This window comes from Budorcas taxicolor, chromosome 18, assembly GCF_023091745.1.
Source record: "Budorcas taxicolor isolate Tak-1 chromosome 18, Takin1.1, whole genome shotgun sequence".
Taxonomy (NCBI): domain Eukaryota; kingdom Metazoa; phylum Chordata; class Mammalia; order Artiodactyla; family Bovidae; genus Budorcas; species Budorcas taxicolor.
Genome location: NC_068927.1, coordinates 2,512,535 through 2,538,349, shown reverse-complemented (window position 1 = coordinate 2,538,349; position 25,815 = coordinate 2,512,535).

The window sequence follows — 25,815 nt, the reverse complement described above, 5'->3', positions numbered from 1 at the left end:
AAAGGAGATAGAGGAAGCTGACATAGGCATCAGAAGGGGGCAGAAAGAGTGCCCCCCTGCTAGTCTTCAGCTGGATGTTATATAGTCACTAGCAGTCTGTTAATGAAAGAAAGAAATGTCTTAAAACTCAGAATGGCACTAGGCCCCTCACCCATAAGATGTATTTTGGGATAATCTTGGCACCAAATGGTTCATCCTGGGCCATAAAATGATTAACTTGAATCTTGAAGAAGGGCAGATCACCATACAAATAGTTTCATTTACATACATTAGAGGAACAATATCTGAGTATAACATACTGGTTTATTAAGTAGGTTCTGAGCCAAAAGAAGGAACCGACTTGAAGACAGAGTTTGGGGTAAATGCATAGTACATTAGCATAGCTTAAGACAAATATTTCCATAAGAAAAAGGCATTGGTTATCTTTAGGTTTGAGAATAGTTAACTTCAGGTGAAACCAGGTGTCATGGCAACACAGAATTTTAAGAGAAACCTCCTTTTAAATTTGTATAGAGAAGGAATCAAATATTGCTAGTTTGTTTCCTCCTGCCACTTAAGAGAGATGAAAATGCCTGACACTTGCAGGCTATCTCCTCCATTTGGAGACCCGTGGTCTTCCTGCCTGTTACCCTCTCAGTGGGATGCTCTTGGACCCACTGCACCCCATGGCTAATCCTTTCCTTCTCATTATCCCTGTGTATGTTCTCCCAATCTGTCCCTCACCGTCTGCGTGCCTACCCCATGGCAGGGATTTCCAGGCCCTTACCTCACCTCAGCTTTCTGAGTTCAGCAGTCCTCTTCTGTCTGTTTTTTCTTTACAGACCGGTATAAGATGGTCTTGTTTGATGGGGAAGTCATACAGTTCCCCAGCCCTTCTCGTCATCCTCACTGCTTCCTGGCACCACTTGGAACCCACACTCTCTATCTCATCTTCCTCCACCCTTCACCAGTGCTCTCAGCTGGGCCTTGCCTGCACAGCAGCAGTGACCGAGGAGGACTGGCACAAAGAGTGTCACTGAGCACCTGGTGTGCCCAGCAAGGTGCTGATGTGTTGTGACTGAGAGCACAGACTCAGGGTATATTAGTGTGCCCACATCAGACCCCAAACTTACGATCTGTGCAGGCTGGTGCAAGAGACACTGACCCTCTGGGCCTCCTCCTGTGTGCGTGCATGCTCAGTCATGTCTGACTTTGTGACCTCATGGACTGCAGCCTGCCAGGCTCCTCTGTCCATGGGATTTTCCAGGCAAGAATACTGGAGTGGGTTGCCATTGCCTTCTCCAGGGGATCTTCCCAACCCAGACAATGAACTTGCATCTCCTGCAGCTTCTACATTGGCAGGTGGATTCTTTACTACTGAGTCACCCAGGAAGACCTGGGCCTTCTTCTACCATCTATCAAAGAAGAACCTAAGGAGATGTTTTCAGATGCTCTAAGGTTCCTTGGCTTTCCTCTTGCCTACCAGAGTCCAGATGTGGCAGAAGGGATTTGCAGGCTCATGTTCAAGTGCAGGACTACCCTTAACTGTGGGAAAGATGGAGCCCCTTTCCTGGTCCTATATACAGACAGCCCTGCTCTGACCTCTCCATTTCTCATGAGTAGATGAATAAAAGCATCAAAATGGACATGCCTACCCAAAGCCCATTCTCCCTTTCTGATCCATGCTTTATCTACCCAGGACCCTGGACTTCCTGCTCAGGCAGGCTTGAACCTACTTCCAGGGGCAACAGAAGGCACTTCCTTGTGTCTGGTCTCTGGAGGATGGACGGCCCTGTGTTATGCAGGTCCGTGTGACAGGGGCTGTTTCATTTCCCTGTAGTTAAGACTTTGGATTTCTAAGACTTGAGAATCAGGATAGATTAATGATCATAACTGGTCTGCAGGGAATTATTGATATTAATAATCTACTCCTGATGGGATAAAGCTTTGCTTTCTTCTCCCAGCCCTGTCACTATCTAGAAATGGCTGGGAAGGGTCCCATTAATCACGCTGTCTTGATGTTCCTGCCCACTCAATAGTCATAGGGATGAATATATTGCTCAGAAGACAGGGGAGGGATTGTTACTGTTGCACCCAAGTCGCGAAATCTCCCAGTGACCACCAGGGAGCCGATATCCAATGCAAAAGCAAGAGAGTTTTTATTACCAAGCTCGAGCTGGGGCTCCCACCGATACCAACGCAGTGGCTATAGGGAGGAGCCCTGAGTTCTGGGTTACATTGCTTATATAGGGTATTCTTGCACAAGAAATTTGAAAAATGGGAGTTTCTGGGTTGGGAGACATCTAATTGGTTACCTTCTATGGAAGGGTTAGGTGTTGGTTTTTGATTGCTTCTTATTTTCCCGGGCTGGCCCCAGGTTCTGATTGGTTCCCATTTCCCGGGCTGGCCACGGGTTCTGATTGGTTCCCATTACCTAGGTAGACTACGTTAAGTCAGGAGATTTTGGTCTGGGGTCTGATTGGCTCGAGGGTGGTGGGGTGAGGTCAGGGGATTTCCAAAGGCTCTTTTCCTGGAACCTTACAAAATGGAGTTTTTCTGTTAACAAAATGGAGTAGCTTAGGTCCTTTTTTGTGGGAGCCCCAGCTCGAGCTTGGTAATAAAAACTCTCTTGCTTTTGCATCGGATATTGGCCCCCTGGTGGTCACTGGGAGATTTTGCGACTTGGGCACAACAGTTACCACACAGACACTACAAAGGCGTTACTGTCATTGTCAGGTTGCTTGATGGTTTCATAATTTTAATTGGCTTTAGACTCAAAAGAGTGACTAATAAAGAAGTCCACAGCCATGTGGTAATGGTCAAAGTGCTCTCAACAGGAGAGGGCTGAGTTCTCTCAGAGTCTGAGGGCTCTCCTGCTCTCCCATCACTCCACCTCCAGCCCTTCGTCCTGCCTGCACAGTTCTCCTGCTTAAAGCTCTACAGTGAAATATTTATCTAAATGGAGAGAAAAATAAGCAGATAAGAAGCTTTTAACCACTTGCATGAGTCAGGACTTTCTTGGTTGTCTGTGATAGAAAACTAACTCTGATTTAAGAAAAAAGAAAAAGCACACTGAGCTGGGCGCGTGTGGATTGGCACAAAGGACTACACAGACCAGCAGGATAGGTGTTCCTTCAGGCAAGACTGAAACTCAGAAAATGAAAACGTAGTCCTCAAGACCCCAGGCCTGTCCTCTTGTTCCTTGGCTCAGTTCAGCTTTCTTCTGGGTGAGCTGGTTTTCAGGCCGTCCCCAGCAGCTGAGCCCAGGACCTCTGCTGTGATGAAGAAGCCACACTTCAAGCTTCTACTCTGTTTTCCTTGCTTCTTAACCCCACTCACCCCTTCCTTTGTTTGTTTGTTGTCTCCCTCTGGGGAGAGCAGAGGCTTTTCAGGATTCATTATTTTATAGCCAGAGCTTCCAGCAGCACCTGGAACAGAGAAAGCTTTCTTGTAGTAGTTGAATAAATGACTAAGCCCTGTGAAATATGTTTATAATCTTTCCTTTGTAGACAGAGAGGTTGAGACTCAGAGAGAAGAAATAAGTTCCCTGAGGTAATTCAGCACACATGTGACAGAGCCCAGGTTTGAACACACATGACTAGATTTCAGACCCTCTGACAATGCACACTGTGTGGCAGAGTCTTATATCCAGTGTCTATCTGAACTGGGCTAGGAGGCCCTGGAGGGCGACTGAGAGACAGGGGGAGGAAGGGAGAGGTAAGACCAGGATACCAGGGCAGTGGGCAGCTCATCTGGTCCATCTCAGGGAGAGGAGATGGCACCCACTTCCCTCTCTCATGACAGCACTGGAATATGCCAGTTTGGGGAAAGGAAACTATTAAAGGAGCCTTTAAAATCATTAGCAAAATCAAATTATTGCACAGTTCTGTTTTCCATGGGTCCTGACTCAAGCCATAGGTTCCTTTTCTATGATTCTCTGTACCAGACCACTGTGGCACCTCACCTCTGTCCTGCCAGTGTCTCCAAGGTCAGGGCTTGGAAGGTAGGAAGATGGCTACCCAGAGAGGTCTGCATCCCCAGTATATTTTGCTGTACTGGGAATACTAGTTTCAGAGCATCTGCTCTGGAATCTGACACTCTGAGGCTGAAGTCCAGCTCTGCCCTTCTCTAACTTCATGACTTTATACTTTCTGTGCTTTAAAGGCTCTTCTTTCGTGGGGCTGTAGAACAGATGCAGCTGTGTGGATGTTCTCTTCTCTCTCTGCAAGTGGCTCCCTGTGCCACTTCTCTCACAGGGGCTGAATGAGTGGTGGGGATGTGGTAAGGTCAGGGTCCTGCTGCTGTGGTTTTGGCTCCTTGGCTGCAAGGTGACAGGCACGTCCTCAAAACTTGCAAGCTCTCCCTGCCTCCACCAGGTAGTCATGGAGTAGACCATCTCATTAGGTAGCTATTGGATGCACATAAAAGTGGTGGCTACAAAGCCCGTTAGTTAATTGCAAAGTAATTGCCAGCACACAGAAAGGAACATCTGTTTGATTTATCCTAATTGCCTAGATGTGATTAAGTCCTCCAGACTTGAGTCCTTATCTTAGGAGACTTGAGTCCAGACCTTAGGAGACTGGCAGTTTTCAAGTTCAGGAGCACCCTTGTGCTGAGATGGGATGGGGTGGATCTCAGGGCTCATGGAGTAACATAGTAAGGGGGCAAGGATCTGGCCCCCCAGTGAAGTTCTCAAAGCCCTCTGAAGCTCAGGGATGGAGCTTTCTTTGGAGTCTGCCAATGCTTTTGTTGGGCTACTCAGCAGGTGTACAGGGTTGCACATGGGGCATATGGAGAAGGAGGTCCAGGGCTTACAGCCAGTCCCCAGTTCTGCTGATGCAATCCCACACTTGTCCCCACCTGTTCCATTTGCACCCCCAGGCACTTTCTCAGACATGAGTTTGCTCAGGCCGCCATGAAAACCTACTCAATGCCACACATTGAGTAGGTTTACAGAAACTTACACTCTCACAGTTCTGTAGGACAGAAAGCTGACACCAAGGTGTCAGTCGGGCCGTGTTCCCTCTGAAACCTCCAGGGAGGCTCTTTCCTTGTCTCTTCCAGTTATTCATAGCCTCGGACATCCATTCCTTGGCTTATAGCTGCTTCACTCCAACCTCCGCCTCCAACTTTACATGGCTTTCTCCCCACATCTCTGTGTCTTCACATGGCCATCTTCTCATAGGTCATGAATCATACTGAATTCGGGTCCATCCTAACTCTAGTGAAACCTCATTTGAACTAACTACGTCAGCAATGACCCTTCCACATCACCCCGGAAAGAATATGAGAGGAGTGGTGACTGTAGAACCCTGTAGTCCTAATAGATTGAACGCCCTGCCTCTGTCCTGGTCAGCTGACATTGCCAGACTGGGCTTGAAAGGAAGGCCCCTCCCAGTGATGGTCTGTTTAGAAAGAGTGCCAGGGCAAGCTGGCCAAGCATGTGCTTCCATAGAACCCAGAGATGAGAGATTATTTCCCAGAATATGTGACTTTTTTGTTAAAATAACCACCTTATATTTTTGCTTTCCTTACACATGACCTGTCTTTAGAATAATGTTGCAGAATAGAATCAGAGCCTTTCACTCCTGAGAAATTAGCTGCAAGTTGACATGTGTTTTTTTCATTGACTTTCATTATCAAATCAGAGATATGTTCTCTGACCACCTATTAGGCCTGCATGTTTCTCACTTTTGCTTCTTTCTTTGTATCTTTCCCTTCTATAACCTTCATTTTAAGCTTACATGGAGTCTGATAAACAGGACCCAAGTAGGTCCTCCCCTTTGCCAATTCTTTCCTGTGCTCCATTTCCACCGTGGCCTTCTTATGTGGCTTTTTAAATGCCATGACATCCACCTGAATCCCACAACTTCCAACCAGTGAAAAGGAGAGATCCCCAGATTAGCATTTCCATGACTAGTTCTTTTGCTCATTAACCCATGGTGCTCTCTTCTTCTCAGTCGGGTTTCAGGGCACCAGCAGGAACCCTTCTTCACTACACCATGGGTGTATTTTGGGAACCATGCAGGTTTCTTTTTCTGGATTACCCCACTACTTTGCTTCCAGACATCGGAACTCCCTTTGGATCTTGCATCCCTCATAAAGTCCCAGTGAGAACATATAATGTCTACTTTGGCAAACTCCTGTAGCACCCTGTAGGAAGCAGGACACAGCATGGCAAGAACCGTATGACAAGAACAAGACAGACTTGACTGTTGGTCTCTACCATCTGAGTGTGCTTGGTGTCTCTGCCCATTCCTTCCTCTTAAATAACAGCATCTGTAAAGGGAGTGGATTGCTACATGGGTAAAATGAAGGATGGTTTTCCCAGGTGATGCTAGTGGTAAAGAACCTACATGCCAATGCAGGAGATGTAAGAGACACAGGTTCTATCCCTGGGTCAGGAAGATCTCCTGGAGGGAGAAACAGCAACCCACTCTAGTATTGTTGCCCTGGAGAATTCTCATGAACAAAAGAACTATAGTCCATGGGGTGAGACACAACTGAAGTTACTTAGCATGCACTTATGTAAGATGAAGGACAAGTCTAACCAGTGGGTCTCCAGGTCAAAGAGGTAGATCCTTGGTTATTGTTGTTTAGTTACTAAGTTGTGTCTGATTCTTTTGTGACTCCATGGACTATAGACTGCTAGGCTCCTCTGTCCATGGGATTTTCCAGGCAAGAATACTGGAGTGATTTTGGAATCCAAGAAAATTAAGTCTGTCACTGTTTCCATTGTTTCCACATTTATTTGCCATGAAGTGATGCGGCCAGATGCAATGATCTTAGTTTTTTGAATGATGAGTTTTAAACCAGCTTTTCACTCACTTTCATCAAGAGGCTCTTTAGTTCTTCTTCGCTTTCTGCCATAAGTGTGGTGTTATCTGCATATCTGAGGTTATTGATATTTCTCCTAACAATCTTGCTTCCAGTTTGTGCTTCATCCAGCCTGGTATTTTGCATGATGTACTCTGCCAAAGCCTTTGACTGTGTGGATCACAATAAACTGTGGAAAATTCTGAGAGAGATGGTAATACCAGACCACTTGACCTGCCTCTTGAGAAATCTGTATGCAGGTCAGGAAGCAAAAATTAGAACTGGACATGGAACAACAGACTGGTTCCAAATAGGAAAAGGAGTACATCAAGGCTGTATATTGTCACCCTGCTTATTTAACTTCTATGCAGAGTACATCATGAGAAACGCTGGACTGAAAGAAGCACAGGCTGGAATCAAGATTGCTGGGAAAAATATCAATAACCTCAGATATGCAGATGACACCACCCTTATGGCAGAAAGTGAAGAGGAACAAAAAAGCCTCTTAATGAAAGTGAAAGAGGAGAGTGAAAAATTTGGCTTAAAGCTCAACATTCAGAAAATGAAGATCATGGCATCCAGTCCCATCACTTCATGGGAAATAGATGGGGAAACAGTGGAAACAGTGTCAGACTTTATTTTTTGGGGCTCCCAAATCACTGCAGATGGTGACTGCAGCCATGAAATTAAAAGACGCTTATTCCTTGGAAGAAAAGTTATGACCAACCTAGACAGCATATTCAAAAGCAGAGACATTACTTTGCCGACTAAGGTCCATCTAGTCAAGGCTATGGTTTTTCCTGTGGTCATGTATGGATACGAGAGTTGGACTGTGAAGAAGGCTGAGTGCTGAAGAATTGATGCTTTTGAACTTTGGTGTCGGAGAAGACTCTTGAGAGTCCCTTGGACTGCAAGGAGATCTAATCAGTCCATTCTGAAGGAGATCAGCCCTGGGATTTCTTTGGAAGGAATGATGCTAAAGCTGAAACTCCAGTACTTTGGCCACCTCATGCGAAGAACTGACTCATTGGAAAAGACTCTGATGCTGGGAGGGATTGGGGGCAGGAGGAAAAGGGGACGACCGAGGATGAGATGGCAAGATGGCATCACTGACTCGATGGATGTGAGTCTGAGTGAACCCCGGGAGTTAGGTGATGGACAGGGAGGTCTGGCGTGCTGCGATTCATGGGGTTGCAAAGAGTCAGACACGACTTAGTGACTGAACTGACTGAACTGAACTCTGCATATAAGTTAAATAAGCAGGGTGACAATATACAAGCTTGACATACTTCTTTCCCAATTTGGAACCAGTCTGTCATTCCATGTCCAGTTTTAACTGTTGCTTCTTGATTTGCATACAGATTTCTCAGGAGGCAGGTAAGGCAGTCTGGTATTCCAATGCTTTGAAGTATTTCCCATAGTTTGTTGTGATCTACACAGTCAAAGGCTTTGACATCATCAACAAAGCAGAAGTAGATGATATTATGGAAGTCTCTTGCTATTTCTATGATCCAACAGACGTTGGCAATTTGATTTCTTGTTCCTCTGCCTTTTCTAAATCCAGCTTGAACATCTGGAAGTTAACGGTTCACATACTGTTGAAGCCTGGCTTGGAGAATTTTGAGCATTACTTTGCTAGTGTGTGAGATGAGCACAATTGTGTGGTAGTTTGAACATTCTTTCATGTTGCATTTCTTTGGAATTTGAAGGGAAACTGACCTTTTCCAGTCCTGTGGTCACTGCTGAGTTTTCCAAATTTGCAGGTATATTGAGTGCAACAATTTAACAGCACCATCTCTTAGGATTTGAAATATTTCAACTGGAATTCCATTACCTCCACTAGCTTTGTTCATAGTTATGTCTTCTAAGCCCCATCTGTCTTCACATTCCAGGATGTGTGGCTCTAGGTGAATGATCACACCATCATGGTTATGAAAGGTTGTTGTTGAATCACGCAAAGATGCCTGGATTCTTGGCCCCTGGAGGAGAAGAATTCAATCCAGGGCCAGAGACGAGGCTTGATCACTCAGAACTTTTGTATAATAAAGTTTCACTGAAGTATAAAGGAGATAGAGAAAGCTTCTGACATAGGCATCAGAAGGGGGCAGAAAGAGTACCCCCCTGCTAGTCTTTAGCTGGATGTTATATAGTCACTAGCAGTCTGTTAATGAAAGAAAGGAATGTCTCAAAACTCAGAATGGCACTAGGCCCCTCACCCATAAGATGTATTTTGGGATAATCTTGGCACCAAATGGTTCATCCTGGGCCATAAAATGATTAACTTGAATCTTGAAGAAGGGCAAATCACCATAAAAACAGTTTCATTTACAAAGATTAGGGGAACAATATCTGAGTATAACATACTGGTTTGTCAAGTGGGTTCTGAGCCAAGAGGCAGAACCGACTTGAAGACAGGGTTTGGGGTAAATGCATAATATATTAGCATAGCTTAAGAGAAACATTTCCACAAGAAAAAGGCATTGGTTATCTCTAGGTTTGAGAATAGTTAACTTCAGGTGAAACCAGGTGTCATTATGGCAACACAGTATTTTAAGAGAAACCTCCTTTTAAATGTGTATAGAGAAGGAATCAAATATTGCTAGTTTGTTTCCTCCTGCCGCTTAAGAGAGTTAAAAATGTCTGACACTTGCCAGCTATTTCCTCCATTTGGAGACCCCTGGCCTTCCTGCCTTTTGCACTCTCAGTTATCTGGGTCATGAAGATCTTTTTTGTATAGTTTTTTCTGTGTATTCTTGCCACCTTTTCTTCATATCTTCTGCTTCTGTTAGGTCCATACCATTTGTATACTTTATTGTGCCCATCTTTGCTTGAAATGTTCTCTTGGTATCTCTAGTTTACTTGAAGAGATCTCTAGTCTTTCTCATTCTACTGTTATCCTCTATTTCTTTGCAATGGTCACTTAGGAAGGCTTACTTATCTCTCCTTGCTATTCTTTGGAACTCTGCATTCAGATGGGTATATCTTTCCTTTTCTCCTTTGCCTTTCACTTCTCTTCTTTTCTCAGTTATTTGTAAGATACCCTCAGACAAATATTTTGCCTTTTTGCATTTCTTTTTCTTGGGGATAGTCTTGATCACTGTCTCCTATACAATTTCACGAACCTCTGTCCATAGTTCTTCAGGATCTCTGTCTATCAGGTCTAAACCCTTGAATCTATTTGTCACTTCCACTGTATAATCATAAGGGATTTGACTGAGGCCATACCTGAATGATTTAGTGGTTTTCCCTACTTGCTTCAATTTAAGTCTGAATTTTGTAATAAAGGTGTTCATGATCTTAGCCACAGTCAGCTCCTGGTCTTGCTTTTGCTGAGTATATCTTCTCCATCTTCGACTGCAAAGAATATAATCAATCTTATTTTGGTATTGACCATTTGGTGATTTCCATGTACAGAGACGTCTGTTCTGTTTTTGGAAGATGGTGTGTGCTATGACCAGTGTGTTCTCTTGGAAAAAGTCTGTTAACCTCAGCCCTGCTTCATTTTGTAGTCCAAGGCCAAACTTGCCCATTACTTCAGGTATCTCTTGACTTCCTACTTTTTCATTCTAGTCCTCCAAGATGAAAAGGACATCTTTTTAAGTTCTAGAAGGTCTTGTAGATCATCATAGAACCATTCAACTTCAGCTTCTTCAGCATTACTGGTTGGGGCATAGACTTGGATTACTGTGATATTGAATGATTGCCTTGGAAATGAACAGTGATCATTCTGTTATTTATTAATTTTTTTAAAGATGAGAAATCCTTTTATTTATTTTTTTTCTCATATCAAATTTCTGGAGCAGTTTATTTAATCTCTCTAAACCTCAACACCTTCATCTGAAAAATGAGCATAATAATAATAGTTCTAAACTCACAGTGTTATGAAAAAGACTAAGTGAGATAATTCATGGATAGCTTACAACTCAGTGTCAGACATATAGTGAATACTCATTAAAAACTGGCTTTTAGCGACTTTATTTTATTTTGTCTAAAACTTTAATTGAAGTATAGTTAATTTACAATATTGTGTTAGCTTCAGGTGTATAGTAATTTGATTCAGTTATATATTTGTATTTTTCAGATTATTTTCCATTATAGGTTAATGTAAGACATTGACTGTATTTCCCTGTGTTATATAGTAAATCCTTCTTGCTTATCTATTTAATGTGAACTAGTTTGTGTCTGTTAATTTCATAGTCCTGATTTAACCCTTCCTTGATCCCTTTCCCCTTTCGTAACCATAAGCTTATTTTCACTCTCTGTGGGTCTGTTTCATATATAGATTCATTTGTATTATTTTTTTGATTCAACATATAAGTGATATCATATAGTATTTGTCTTTTTCTATTTGACTTACTTCAGTTAGTATAATTGTTTCTAGGTCTATCTATGTTGCTGCAAGTAGCAATATTTCATTCTTTTTATGGCTGAATACTATTCCACTGTATATATACCTTTTTAAATTGGTTTTGTCATTCATTGACATGAATCCTCCACCAGTGTACATGTGTTCCCCATCCTGAACGCCCCTCCCACCTCCCTACCTATCCTATCCTCTGGGTCATCCCAGTGCACCAGCCCCGAGCATCCTGTAATCATGCATGGAACCTGGACTGCGATACATTTCACATATGATAATATACATGTTTCAATGCCATTCTCCCAAGTCATCCCACCCTTGCCCTCTCCCACAGAGTCCAAAGGCTGATCTATACATCTGTGTCTCTTTTACTGTCTCACGTACAGGATTATTGTTACCATCTTTCTAAATTCCATACCTATGCATTCAGTTCAGTCACTCAGTAGTGTCTGACTCTTTGTGACCCCATGAATTGCAGCATGCCAGGCCTCCCTGTCCATCACCAATTCCCGGAGTTCACTCAGACTCACATCCATCGAGTCAGTGATGCCATCTTGCCATCTCATCCTCTGTCGTCCCCTTCTCCTCCTGCCCCCAATCCCTCCCAGCATCAGATCTTTTCCAATGAGTCAATTCTTCACATGAGGTGGCCAAAATACTGGAGTTTCAGCTTCAGCATCATTCCTTCCAAAGAAATCCCAGGGCTGATCTCCTTCAGAATGGACTGGTTAGATCTCCTTGCAGTCCAAGGGCCTTTCAAGAGTCTTCTCCAACACTGCAGTTCAAAAGCATCAATTCTTTGGCACTCAGCCTTCTTCACAGTCCAACTCTCACATCCATACATGACCACTGGAAAAACCATAGCCTTGACTAGATGGACCTTAGTCAGCAAAGTAATGTCTCTGCTTTTAAATATGCTGTCTAGGTTGGTCATAACTTTTCTTCCAAGGAGTATGCGTCTTTCAATTTCATTGCTGCAGTCACCATCTGCAGTGATTTTGGAGCCCCCCAAAATAAAGTCTGACACTGTTTCCACTGTTTCTCCGTCTATTTCCCATGAAGTGATGGGACCGGATGCCATGATCTTCGTTTTCTGAATATTGAGCTTTAAGCCAACTTTTTCGCTCTCCTCTTTCATTTTCATTGAGAGGCTTTTTCGTTCCTCTTCCCTTTCTGCCATAAGGGTGGTGTTATCTGCATATCTGAGGTTATTCATATTTGTCCTGGCAATCCTGATTCGAGCTTGTGTTTCTTCCAGTCCAGCATTTCTCATGAGGTACTCTGCATATAAGTTAAATAAGCAGGGTGACAATGTACAGCCTTGACACACTCCTTTTCCTATTTGGAACCAGTCTGTTGTTCCATGTCCAGTTCTACCTGTTGCTTCCTGACCTGCATACAGATTTCTCAAGAGGCAAATCAGGTGGTCTGGCATTCCCATCACTCTCAGAATTTTCCACAGTTTCTTGTGATCCACAGAGTCAAAGGCTTTGGCATAGTCAATAAAGCAGAAATAGATGTTTTCCTGGAACTCTCTTGCTTTCTCCATGATCCAGCAGATGTTGGCAATTTGATCTCTGGTTCCTCTGCCTTTTCTAAAACCAGCTTGAACATCTTGAAGTTCACGGTTCACGTATTGCTGAAGCCTGGCTTGGAGAATTTTGAGCATGACTTTACTAGCATGTGAGATGAATGCAATTGTGCGGTAGTTTGAGCATTCTTTTGCATTGCCTTTCTTTGGGATTGGGAGGAAACTTACCTTTCCTGTCCTGTGGCCACTGCTGAGTTTTCCAAATTTGCTGGCATATTGAGTGCAGTACTTTCACAGCATCACTTTTCAGGATTTGAAATAGCTCCACTGGAATTCCATCACCTCCACTAGCTTTGTTCGTAGTGATGCTTTCTAAGGCCCACTTGACTTCACATTCCAGGATGTCTGGCTCTACATGAGTGATCACGCCATCGTGATTATCCGGGTCGTCAAGATCTTTTTTTGTACAGTTCTTCTGTGTATTCTTGCCACCTCTTCTTAATATCATCTGCTTCTGTTAGGTCCATACCATTTCTGTCCTTTATCGAGCCCATCTTTGCATGAAATGTTCCCTTGGTATCTCCAATTTTCTTGAAGAGATCTCTAGTCTTTCCCATTCTGTTGTTTTCCTCTATTTCTTTGCTTTGATCTCTGAGGAAGGCTTTCTTATCTCTCCTTGCTATTCTTTGGAACTCTGCATTCAGATGCTTATATCTTTCCTTTTCTCCTTTGCTTTTCACTTCTCTTCTTTTCACAGCTATTTTTAGGATACTGTATTGATGTTTTTCTCTCTGGCTTACTTCACTCTGTATAATAGGCTCCAGTTTCATCCACCTTATTAGAACTGATTCAAATATATTCTTTTTCAGTTCAGTTCAGTCGCTCAGTCAGGTCCGACTCTTTGCAACCCCATGAATCGCAGCATGCCAGGCCTCCCTGTCCATCACCAACTCCCGGAGTTCACTGAGACTTATGTCCATCAAGTCAGTGATGCCATCCAGCCATCTCATCCTCTGTTATCCCCTTCTCCTCCTGCCCCCAATCCCTCCCAGCATCAGAGTCTTTTCCAGTGAGTCAGCTCTTTGCATGAGGTGGCCAAAGTACTGGAGTTTCAGCTTCAGCATCATTCCTTCCAAAGAAATCCCAGAGTTGATCTCCTTCAGAATGGACTGGTTGGATCTCCTTGCAGTCCAAGGGACTCTCAAGAGTCTTCTCCAACACCACAGTTCAAAAGCATCAATTCTTCAGCGCTCAGCCTTCTTCACAGTCCAACTCTCACATCCATACATGACCACAGGAAAAACCATAGCCTTGACTAGATGGACCTTAGTTGGCAATGTAATGTCTCTGCTTTTGAATATGCTATCTAAGTTGGTCATAACTTTTCTTCCAAGGAATAAGCGTCTTTTAATTTTATGGCTGCAGTCACCATCTGCAGTGATTTTGGAGCACCCCAAAATAAAGTCTGACACTGTTTCCACTGTTTCCCCATCTATTTCTCATGAAGTGATGAGACCGGATGCCTTGATCTTTGTTTTCTGACTGTTGAGCTTTAAGCCAACTTTTTTGCTCTGCTCTTTCACTTTCATCAAGAGGCTTTTTAGTTCCTCTTCACTCTCTGCCATAAGGGTGGTGTCATTTGCATATGGCTGAGTAATACTCCATTGTGTATATGTACCACAGCTTTCTTATCCATTAGTCTGCTGATGGACAACTAGGTTGCTTCCATGTCCTGGCTATTATAAACAGTGCTGTGATGAACACTGGCGTACATGTGTCTCTTTCAGTTCTGGTTTCCTCGGTGTGTATGCCCAATAGAGGGATTGCTGGGTCATATGGTAGTTCTAGTTCCAGTTTTTTAAGGAATCTCCACACTGTTCTCCATAGTGGCTGTACTCATTTGCATTCCCACCAACAGTGTAAGAGAGTTCCCTTTTCTCCACACCCTCTCCAGAATTTATTGCTGGTCGGCTTTTGGATAGCAGCTATTCTGACCGGTGTAAAGTGGTACGTCATTGTGGTTTTGATTTGCATTTCTCTGATAACGAGTGATGTTGAGCATCTTTTCATGTGTTTGTGAGCCATCTGTATGTCTTCTTTGGGGAAATGTCTGTTTAGTTCTTTGGCCCACTTTTTGATTGGGTCATTTATTTTTCTGGAATTGAGCTGCAGGAGTTTCTTGTATATTTTTGAGATAAATTCTTTGTCAGTTGCTTCATTTGCTATTATTTTCTTCCATTCTGAAAGCTGTCTTTTCATCTTGCTTATAGTTTCGTTTGTCATTGCACCCAAGCATTGCATTTTGGACTCTTTCACTGACTATGAGGGCTACTCCATTTCTTCTAAGGGATTCTTGCCCACATTGGTAGATATAATGGTCATCTGAATTAAATTCACCCCTTCTTTTCTGTTTTGGTTCACTAATTCCTAAAATATCAATGTTCACTCTTGCCATAATAACTTACGGTGAATGGTGTCAGATTCGTGATTTCCAAAGAAAATTTAGCATTGGGACAAGAGACTAGGCTTGATCACTCAAGATGTTTTGTGTAGCCAAGTTTTATTAAAGTATAGAAAGGGACAAAGAAAGCTTCTGACATAGACATCAGAAGGAGGACGAAGAGTACCCGCTCTCTAAGCAAGGGAGCTATATACTTTTTCAATTGATTATTGCAGTAAATCAAAAGAATGTCTCAAGGTTGTAAACGTCTTACCAGATCTATTCCCACAATATACATTTTAAGATAACAGGATTAGTCAAAAGGTTCTCAAGAAGGAGAAACATGGGGATGTTCCTAAGATGGCGGAGGAATAGGATGGGAAGACCACTTTCTCCCTCACAAATTCCTCAAAAGAACATTTCAACGCTGAGCAAACTCCACAAAACAACTTCTGAATGCTGGCAGAGGACATCAGGCAACCAGAAAAGCAGACCGTTGTCTTCAAAAACAGGGAGGAAAAAATATAAAAGATGAAAAGAGAGACAAAGGAGGTGGGGAGGGAGCTCCATCCCGGGAAGGGAAGCCTGTCCCAGAAAGGGAATTTTAAGAAGAGAGGTTTCCAAACACTGGGAAACACTCTCCCTGCTGAGTCTGTGGTGAGCCTTGGAAACACAGAGGGCAACATAACAGGAAGAAAAATAAATAAATAATTAAAACCAACAGATTACAAGCCCAACAGTAACTCCCCCAGTGGAAAAGCAGCACAGACGCCTGCATCCGCCACTAGCAAGTCGGGGCAGGGCAGGGAAGCGCGGGAGGCGCCGGCTGCAGAGATTTGTAAGAATCGGGCAGGAATGCCCCATGCGTAACCAGAACAATCTAACTTGGGCTAGCAAACCAGACTGTGGGATAGCTACCACATGAGAAGCTTGAACATAAAACACCACCAGAACCGCGCACAGAACAAAGGACGGACGGAAATAGCCGCAGCAGACCATCCCCCACCGGGGACAGGCAGCCAGAGCCGTAAGGGCTGGAAAGGGGCAATTGCAGCCCCAGAGAGACTCTACCTACCAAACTGCAAGCAGGCTTCTTTGCTAAGACTTCTGGGGGTGCTGGACAGTCGCCATCTGCCTCACAAGGGGTGCCAGCAGTACACCCAGAAAAATGAGCAGCAGAGACAGAAAAGGCCACAAGTCGCAGCGACCGTGCTCGCCAAACTCCTGAGCTACTCGGACCTGGGAAGGGCACAAAACGCAGTCCCAACCGAATCTGAGCCTCTGAGGGCTACCTGAGCGCCCAACCTTAGCGGCTTAGACCGGGGAGGTGCATGTAGCCTAGGGCCGGCCTCAGGTGGTTCCCGGCTGAGCATCGTAGAACCGGAGCGGTTTGTGCGCCACGAGAAGGGACAAGTCCAGTGGGGCTGAGACACTGTGTGCACACGACAGTGCTATTTGTTTGCAGCATCCCCCCCCCCCCCCCCCCCACAGCGCGACTGAACTAGTGAGCCTAAAAAACCAGCAAACAGAAGAAGTTAAACAGAGGGAACCGCCTTGGAAGTGACCCCACACTGCCCACATCAGAGAAGGGCCAGATTTATCTTTACTATTTTTACAATCATTCCTCCCCCCCACCTTTCTTTTTTCTTTTTTTTTCTTGCCTCTTTTTTCCTTTTTTTTTTTAAAAATTGTTAAGTCTTCTATTTCTCCTCTACTTTTTATTTCTATAACCTACTATTACTTTTCAAAAAAACCCTCTTTTTTTAAGGCAAACACCATATATAGTCTTTATGTGGTATGGTTGGAGTTTTTTAAAATAATTCTTGTGGCTTTTTTTTCTTTTTTCGTTTTTCCTTCTGCTTCTTTTCTTTAATATTGTATTTTTGAAAATCCAACCTCTACTCTAGATTTTTAATCTTTGCTTTTTGGTTTTTGTTGTCAATTTTGTACATTTAAAAACCCAAACTTCACTACCCAATTTTACCTGAGAGCGAGATTACTGGCTTGACCACTCTCTCCTCCTTTGGACTCTCCTTTTTCTCCACCAGGTGGCCTCTGTCTCTTTCCTCCCCAATCTCTTCTCTATTCAACTCTGTGAATCTCTGTGTGTTCCAGACGGTGGAGAACACCTAAGGAACTGGTTACTGCCAGGATTTGTCTCTCTCCTTTTCATTCCTCTCTCTTATCCTCCTGGCCACCTCTGTCTATTTCCTCCCTCTCATCTTCCCTGTATAACTCTGTAAATACCTCTGAGCGGTCCAGACTATGGAGCGCACATAAGGAAGTGACTACTGGCTAGCTTGCTCTCTCCTCTTTTGATCTCACCGCATCTCATTCCAGTCACCTCTAACTACCCCCTCCCTCTTCTCTTCTCCATGTAACTCAGTGAACCTCTCTGGGTGTCCCTCAATGTGGAGAAACTTTTCATCTTTAACCGAGATGTTTTACCATTGATGCTGTATAGATGGAGAAATCTAGAGGCTACTGTAAAAATAAAACTGAAAACCAGAAGCAGGAGGCTTAACTCCAAAGCCTGAGAACATCAGAGAACTCCTGAATTCAGGGAACATTAAGCAATAGGAGCTCATCAAACGCCTCCATACCTACACTGAAACCAAGCTCCACCCAAGGGCCAACAAGTTCCAGAGCAAGACATACCACGCAAATTCTCCAGCAACACAGGAACACACCCCTGAGCTTCAATATACAGGCAGCTCAAAGCTACTCCAAAACCTTTGACGTCTCATAACCCATTACCGGTCACTCCACTGCACTCCAGAGAGAAAAAACCCAGCTCCACCCACCAGAACTCCAACACAAGCCTCCCTAACCAGGAAACCTTGACAAGCCACTGATACAACCCCACCCACAGTGAGGAAGCTCCATAATAAAGAGAACTCTACAAATTACCAGAAAATTAAAAGGCCACCCCAAACGCAGCAATATAACCAAGATGAAGAGACAGAGGAATACTCAGCAGGTTAAGGAACAGGAGAAATGCCCACCAAACCAAACAAAAGAGGAAGAGATAGGGAATCTACCTGAGAAAGAATTCCGAATATTGATAGTGAAAATGATCCAAAATCTTGAAATCAAAATGGAATCACAGATAAATAGCCTAGAGACAAGGATTGAGAAGATGCAAGAAAGGTTTAACAACGACCTAGAAGAAATAAAAAAAGAGTCAATATATAATGAATAATGCAATAAATGAGATCAGAAACACTCTGGAGGCAACAAATAGTAGAATAATGGAGGCAGAAGATAGGATTAGTGAAATAGAAGATAGAATGGTAGAAATAAATGAATCAGAGAGGGAAAAACAAAATGAATTAAAAGAAATGAGGACAATCTCAGAGACCTCCAGGACAACATGAAACGCTCCAACATTCGAATTATAGGAGTCCCAGAAGAAGAAGACAAAAAGAAAGACCATGAGAAAATCCTTGAGGAGATAATAGTTGAAAACTTCCCTAAAATGGGGAAGGAAATAATCACCCAAGTCCAAGAAACACAGAGAGTTCCAAATAGGATAAACCCAAGGCGAAACACCCCAAGACACATATTAATCAAATTAACAAAGATCAAACATAAAGAACAAATATTAAAAGCAGCAAGGGAAAAACAACAAATAACACACAAGGGGATTCCCATAAGGATAACAGCTGATCTTTCAATAGAAACTCTTCAGGCCAGGAGGGAATGGCAAGACATACTTAAAGTGATGAAAGAAAATAACCTACAGCCCAGATTACTGTACCCAGCAAGGATCTCATTCAAATACGAAGGAGAAATAAAAAGCTTTCCAGATAAGCAAAAGCTGAGAGAATTCAGCATGACCAAACCAGCTCTCCAACAATTTCTGAAAGACATTCTCTAGACAGGAAACACAAAAAGGGTGTATAAGCCTGAACCCAAAACAATAAAGTAAATAGTAATGGGATCATACTTATCAATAATTACCTTAAACGTAAATGGGTTGAATGCCCCAACCAAAAGACAAAGATTGGCCAAATGGATACAAAAACAAGACCCCTCTATATGCTGCTTACAAGAGACCCACCTCAAAACAAGGGACGCATACAGACTGAAAGTGAAGGACTGGAAAAAGATATACCACGCAAATAGAGACCAAAAGAAAGCAGGAGTGGCAATACTCATATCCGATAAAATAGACTTTAAAACAAAGGCTGTGAAAAGAGATAAAGAAGGCCACTACATAATGATCAAAGGATCAATCCAAGAAGAAGATATAACAATTATAAATATATATGCACCCAATATAGGAGCACTGCAATATGTAAGACAAATGCTAACAAGTATGAAAGGGGAAATTAACAATAACACAATAGCGGGAGACTTTAATACCCCACTCACACCTATGGACAGATCAACTAAACAGAAAATTAACAAAGAAACGCAAACTTTAAATGATACATTAGACCAGTTAGACCTAATTGATATCTATAGGACATTTCACTCCAAAACAATGAATTTCACCTTTTTCTCAAGTGCTTATGGAACCTTCTCCAGGATAGATCACATCCTGGGCCATAAATCTAACCTTGATAAATTAAAAAAAAATCGAAATCATTCCAACCATCTTTTCTGACCATAATGCATTAAGATTAGATCTCAATTACAGAGGAAAAACTATTAAAAATTCCAACATATGGAGGTTGAACAACACACTTCTGAATAACCAACAAATCACAGAAGAAATCAAAAAAGAAATCAAAATATGCATAGAAACTAATGAAAATGAAAACACAACAACCCAAAACCTGTGGGACACTATAAAAGCAGTGCTAAGAGGAAAGTTCATAGCACTACAGGCATACCTCAAGAAACAAGAAAAACGTCAAATAAATAACCTAACTCTACACCTAAAGCAACTAGAAAAGGAAGAATTGGAGAACCCCAGAGTTAGTAGAAGGAAAGAAATCTTAAAAATTAGGGCAGAAATAAATGCAAAAGAAACAAAAGAGACCATAGCAAAAATCAACAAAGCCAGAAGCTGGTTCTTTGAAAGGATAAATAAAATTGACAAACCATTAGCCAGAATCATCCAGAAATAAAGAGAGAAAAATCAAATCAATAAAATTAGAAATGAAAATGGAGAGATCACAACAGACAACACAGAAATACAAAGGATCATAAGAGACTACTATCAGCAATTGTATGCCAATAAAATGGACAACATGGAAGAAATGGACAAATTCTTAGAAAAGTACAATATTCCAAAACTGAACCAGGAAGAAATAGAAAATCTTAACAGACCCATCACAAGCACGGAAATTGAAACTGTAATCAAAAATCTTCCAGCAGACAAAAGCCCAGATCCAGACGGCTTCACAGCTAAATTCTACCAAAAATTTAGAGAAGAGCTAACACCTATCCTACTCAAACTCTTCCAGAAAATTGCAGAGGAAGGTAAACTTCCAAACTCATTCTATGAGGCCACCATCACCCTAATACCAAAACCTGACAAAGATACTACAAAAAAAGAAAACTACAGGCCAATATCACTGATGAACATAGATGCAAAAATCCTCAATAAAATTCTAGCAATCAGAATCCAACAACACATTAAAAAGATCATACACCATGACCAAGTGGGCTTTATCCCAGGGATGCAAGGATTCTTCAATATCCGCAAATCAATCAATGCAATTCACCACATTAACAAATTGAAAAATAAAAGCCATATGATTATCTCAATAGATGCAGAGAAGGCCTTTGACAAAATTCAACATCCATTTATGATAAAAACTCTCCAGAAAGCAGGAATAGAAGGAACATACCTCAACATAATAAAAGCTATATATGACAAACCCACAGCAAACATTATCCTCAATGGTGAAAAATTGAAAGCATTTCCCCTAAAGTCAGGAACAAGACAAGGGTGCCCACTTTCACCGCTACTATTCAACATAGTTCTGGAAGTTTTGGCCACAGCAATCAGAGCAGAAAAAGAGATAAAAGGAATCCAAATTGGAAAAGAAGAAGTAAAACTCTCACTGTTTGCAGATGACATGATTCTCTACATAGAAAACCCTAAAGACTCCACCAGAAAATTACTAGAGCTAATCAATGAATATAGTAAAGTTGCAGGATATAAAATCAACACACAGAAATCCCTTGCATTCCTATACACTAATAATGAGAAAGTAGAAAACGAAATTAAGGAAACAATTCCATTCACCATTGCAACGAAAGGAATAAAATACTTAGGAATATATCTACCTAAAGAAACTAAAGACCTATATATAGAAAACTATAAAACACTGATGAAAGAAATCAAAGAGGACACTAATAGATGGAGAAATATACCATGTTCATGGATTGGAAGAATCAAAATAGTGAAAATGAGTATACTACCCAAAGCAATTTACAAATTCAATGTAATCCCTATCAAGCTACCAGCCATATTTTTCACAGAACTAGAACAAATAATTTCAAGATTTGTATGGAAATACAAAAAACCTCGAATAGCCAAAGCAATCTTGAGAAAGAAGAATGGAACTGGAGGAATCAACTTGCCTGACTTCAGGCTCTACTACAAAGCCACAGTCATCAAGACAGTATGGTACTGGCACAAAGACAGAAATATAGATCAATGGAACAAAATAGAAAGCCCAGAGATAAATCCACACACATATGGACACCTTATCTTTGACAAAGGAGGCAAGAATATACAATGGAGTAAAGACAATCTCTTTAACAAGTGGTGCTGGGAAAACTGGTCAACCACTTGTAAAAGAATGAAACTAGATCACTTTCTAACACCGCACACAAAAATAAACTCAAAATGGATTAAAGATCTAAATGTCAGACCAGAAACTATAAAACTCCTAGAGGAGAACATAGGCAAAACACTCTCAGACATAAATCACAGCAGGATCCTCTATGATCCACCTCCCAGAATTCTGGAAATAAAAGCAAAAATAAACAAATGGGATCTAATTAAAATTAAAAGCTTCTGCACAACAAAGGAAACTATAAGCAAGGTGAAAAGACAGCCTTCTGAATGGGAGAAAATAATAGCAAATGAAACAACTGACAAACAACTAACCTCAAAAATATACAAGCAACTTATGCAACTCAATTCCAGAAAAATAAACGACCCAATCAAAAAATGGGCCAAAGAACTAAATAGACATTTCTCCAAAGAAGACATATGGATGGCTAACAAACACATGAAAAGATGCTCAACATCACTCATTATTAGAGAAATGCAAGTCAAAACCACAATGAGGTACCACTTCACACTAGTCAGAATGTCTGTGATCCTAAAATCTGCAAGCAATAAATGCTGGAGAGGGTGTGGGGAAAAGGGAACCCTCCTACACTATTGGTGGGAATGGAAATTAGTACAGCCACTATGGAGAACAGTGTGGAGATTCCTTAAAAAATTGCAAATAGAACTGCCATATGACCCAGCAATCCCACTGCTGGGCATACACACCGAGGAAACCAGAATTGAAAGAGACACATGTACCCCAATGTTCATCGCAGCACTGATTATAATAGCCAGGACATGGAAACAACCTAGATGTCCATCAGCAGATGAATGGATAAGAAAGCTGTGGTACATATACACAATGGAGTATTACTCAGCCGTTAAAAAGAATACATTTGAATCAGTTCTGATGAGATGGATGAAACTGGAGCCGATTATACAGAGTGAAGTAAGCCAGAAAGAAAAACACCAATACGGTATACTAACACATATATATGGAATTTTGAAAGATGGCAATGATGACCCTGTATGCAAGACAGCAAAAAAGACACAGATGTGTATAGCGGACTTTTGGACTCAGAGGGAGAGGGAGAGGGTGGGATGATTTGGGAGAATGGCATTGAAACATATATACTATCATGTAAGAATCAAATCACCAGTCTATGTCTGATGCAGGATACAGGATGCTTGGGGCTGGTGCACGGGGATGACCCAGAGGGATGTTATGGGGAGGGAGGTGGGAGGGGGGTTCATGTTTGGGATCGCATGTTCACCCATGGTGGATTCATGTCAATGAATGGCAAAACCAATACAATATTGTAAAGTAAAATAAAGTAAAAATAAAAAATAAATAAAAAAAAAAGAAGGAGAAACATGTCCTCAATCAGGATACATTGTTGTTATATAATCATTGGTACAGAGTTTAAGGAAAAAACATATCCTTGAGCAAGATGGGTTGTTTTGTTGTGCAATCATCAGCTCTGGACTTAAAGAAATAAACGTTTGTCCTTTTCTCCTCCTTGAGAACTCCAGACCTTTATCTCCTTCTCAAAAGCCCCAGACTTCTTATCAACCTGCCTAGGAATTGACTCTCTCAGCCATCTCCTGTTTGACTACTTCCAATTTGCCTTGATTCACGGACCTAACATTCGAGGTTCCTATACAATATTGTTCTTTACAGCATTGGCCTTTACTTCCATCACCAGTCACATCCACAACTGGACATTGTTTTCACTTTGGCTCCGTCTCTTCATAGTTCCTGGAGTTCTTTCTCCTGTCTTCTCCAGGCGCATCTACTGACCTGGGAGTTCATCTTTTAGTGTCATATCTTTTTAGCTTTCATAGTGTTTGTTCACGGAGTTCTCAAGGCAAGAATACTGAAGTGGTTTGCCATTCCATTTCCCAGTGGATCACATTTTGTTAGAACTCTCTACCATGACCTGTCTATCTTGGGTGACCCCTACATAGCATGGCTCATAGTTGCATTGAATTAGACAAGGCTGTGCTCCATGTGGTCAGTTTGGTTAGTTTTCTGTGATTGTGGTTTTCATTCTGTATGCCCTCTGATGGATAATGATAAGAGGCTTATGGAAGCTTCCAGATGGGAGAGGCTGACTGTGGGGGAAACTGGGTTTTGTTCTCATGGGGGAAATGGAGTCTTGTGTGTGTGTGTGTGTGTGTATATATATATATATATATAGCCCATTGATTTTGTTTTTCTGGAGAAAACTGGCTGATGTGAGGCTGTAGTAGCAAGACTCCTGGGCAGAAGTTTCCCTGATATCACTCAGTTGGGCTTGACTGATAAAGGGCTACAATCTGATTGGGGCAGGGGGCAGGAGTGGGATACAAAAGCAAGGGCCCTCACAAGAGAGGTTTGACATTGTGGACCACGGGCCCTGAACCATATAGGAGGCTGTCAGTCCAGGAGGGGCAAACAGGGAGAAAGCAGAGGCCTAAACAAGAGTGTGTGTGGGGTGGGGGGAGTGTGACTAAAGGGATAAGCAGGCAGGATGAGAGATTGTGGTCTGAGAATGGAAGATGCCAGGTAAATATATTGGGGCCAAGGGACTCTGCTAGATTACACTCACTAGGAGCGGTGGCTGCACAGGCACAGGAGGGCCTAGAGGAGCTATCCCATGTTGAAGGTCAGTAACAGCAGCGGTAAGGAGATACCCCTCATCCAAGGTAAGGAGCAGCGGCTGTGCTTTGCTGGAGCAGCCGTGAAGAGATACCCCCACGTCCAAGGTAAGAGAAACCCAAGTAAGATGGTAGGTGTTGCAAGAGGGCATCAGAGGGCAGACTCACTGAAACCATACTCACAGAAAACTAGTCAATCTAATCACACTAGGACCACAGCCTTGTCTAACTCAATGAAACCAAGCCATGCCTGCGGGGCAACCGAAGATGGGTGGGTCATGGTGGAGAGGTCTGACAGAATGTGGTCCATGGGAGAAGGGAATGGCAAGCCACTTCAGTATTCTTGCCTTGAGAACCCCATGAACATTATGAAAAGGCAAAATGATAGGATACTGAAAGAGGAACTCCCCAGGTCATTAGGTGCCCAATATACTACTGGAGATCAGAGGAGAAATAACTACAGAAAGAACGAAGGGATGGAGCCAAAGCAAAAACAATATCCAGTTGATGATGTGACTGGTGATAGAAGCAAGATCTGATGCTGTAAAGAGCAATATTGCATAGGAACATGGAATGTCGGGTCCAGGATTCAAGGCAAATTGGAAGTAGTCAAACAAGAGATGGCAAGGGTGAACGTCGACATTCTAGGAATCAGCGAACTAAAATGGACTGGAATGGGTGAATTTAACTCAGATCACCATTATATCTACTACTGTGGGCAGGAATCCCTCAGAAGAAATGCAGTAGCCATCATGGTCAACAAAAGAGTCTGGAATGCAGTACTTGGATGCAATCTGAAAAACGACAGAATGATCTCTGTTCATCTCCAAGACAAACCATTCAATATCACAGTTATCCAAGTCTATGCCCCAACCAGTAATGCTGAAGAAGCTGAAGTTGATGGTTTTATGAAGACCTACAAGACCTTTTAGAACTAACACCCAAAAAAGATGTCCTTTTCATTATAGGGGACTGGAATGCAAAAGTAGGAAGTCAAGAAACACCTGGAGTAACAGGCAAATTTGGCCTTGGAATGCGGAATGAAGCAGGGTAAAGACTAATAGAGTTTTGCCAAGAAAATGCACTGGTCATAGCAAACACCCTCTTCCAACAACACAATAAAAGACTCTAAACATGGACATCACTGAAATCAGATTGATTATATTCTATGCAGCCAAAGATGGAGAAGCTCTATACCATCAGCAAAAACAAGACCAGGAGCTGACTGTGGCTCAGATCATGAGCTCCTTATTGCCAAATTCAGACTTAAATTGAAGAAAGTCGGGAAAACCGCTAGACCATTCAGG